General features: G+C 33.0%; 1 pseudogene; it reads left to right on the top strand.

The window, feature by feature from the left end:
• The first annotated feature begins 905 nt into the window (after window positions 1-905).
• On the top strand, window positions 906-1005 carry LOC122890698 (annotated as a pseudogene).
• Window positions 1006-1501: the final 496 nt, after the last annotated feature.

Genomic DNA, 1501 nt, shown 5'->3' on the forward strand with positions numbered 1-1501 from the left:
ATTTTCTGTGTCCAAAGAAGAGTCTAAAACAAAACAAAATAAATGAAGGAAGATACCATCAAGAAAATGAATTTTCTACAACACTTTCATCTCAAGAAAGCAAGTCTTAGAAGGTAATTTTAAAAAATCTTCTGGAAAAGGGACAGTATGAAAGAAAGTTTCTTAGTTTGAATTTGGAAAATAGAATCATCAGGGGGAGCAATAGGTTTTGTGGTATCTGCTGCTGTATAATAATGGAGAATCTCTTTTTAAAAAAGTAATACAAAATTATAAATTCTAAATTACATATGAAAATGAATATTTATTTTGGATAAGAAAAGAATCAATATATATACATATATGTTTTTAAAGTTGACAAATATTACAAGCATTATGTCATCAGAAAAATAACATTTAGTAACTGCCTGACACACCTAACCATTTCCCCTTTTATTTGTCTGCAATGTTACTTTTTCAAATAAAAATTTAAAAATATTTTCTATGGAACAATACAAATGGTGTCTTGCTTCTTGTGTGGTTGATCAAAATTTGATTTTTTGGAAGATTTCTTCCAGTTTCACAATTTGTTCTTGGTAATGTCATGTGAAGTTTTTAGAATTGTCAACATTTGGAAAACTTGTATCAAATTGTTTTCATAGAAGAAGTATGTGATTCAGAACCATTTTGCTGCATCAATAGCAATTTTGCATGTCTCTTAGTATCACAGACTAAGATGGGTCTGAAATCCTGGGACCTGAAAAGCAGGTGACTTTTCATATGGTCACACAGTTGTGCTTCCTATTACAGCATTGTTACCAATTTTTGCTTTACAATTGTAGGAATTCAGATAAATACTGTTTTGCATGATCCCTATCTAACAAAAAAATCATGATACATTTATAATTGTTTATAACATCTCTGGGTGCTTGCTTTGGCAACATTATTAAAATTAGAAAGATACAGAGAAAATTAGCATGGTTTCTGCACTAGGATGACACACAAATTTGTGAAGGATTCCATTATTTTTATCACTGGGTGATGCATGGACTTGTTGCATCAATTTATTTTACACCTGGAATGAATATAATACTGTATGTTAACTATCCTGGCATTAAAATAAAAACTTAAAAAGTCCAAAATAAAAGATAAAGTAAAATTGGCTTTTGGAAGTGTGCTATGTAATAGATTGCCTTGATGCTTAAGCTTCATTTGACTCAATTATTGGAACCCAACTCTCAACATCCATCATTTACAGATACGTGAGTGAAGGAAGTCCAGAGGAATAGCATCCAAAGAAACTTCATTTTTTTTTTTAAAGATTTTATTTATTTATTTGACAGAGAGAAATCACAAGTAGGCAGAGAGGCAGGCAGAGAGAGAGAGAGGGAAGCAGGCTCCCTGCTGAGCAGAGAGCCCGATGCGGGACTCGATCCCAGGACCCTGAGATCATGACCTGAGCCGAAGGCAGCGGCTTAACCCACTGTGAAATGTTCATTCATGCTGTTTGCCCGAGTGTCCATAA

The sequence above is a fragment of the Neovison vison genome, chromosome 11 (genome assembly GCF_020171115.1).
Source record: "Neovison vison isolate M4711 chromosome 11, ASM_NN_V1, whole genome shotgun sequence".
Classification (NCBI taxonomy): Eukaryota; Metazoa; Chordata; class Mammalia; order Carnivora; family Mustelidae; genus Neogale; species Neogale vison.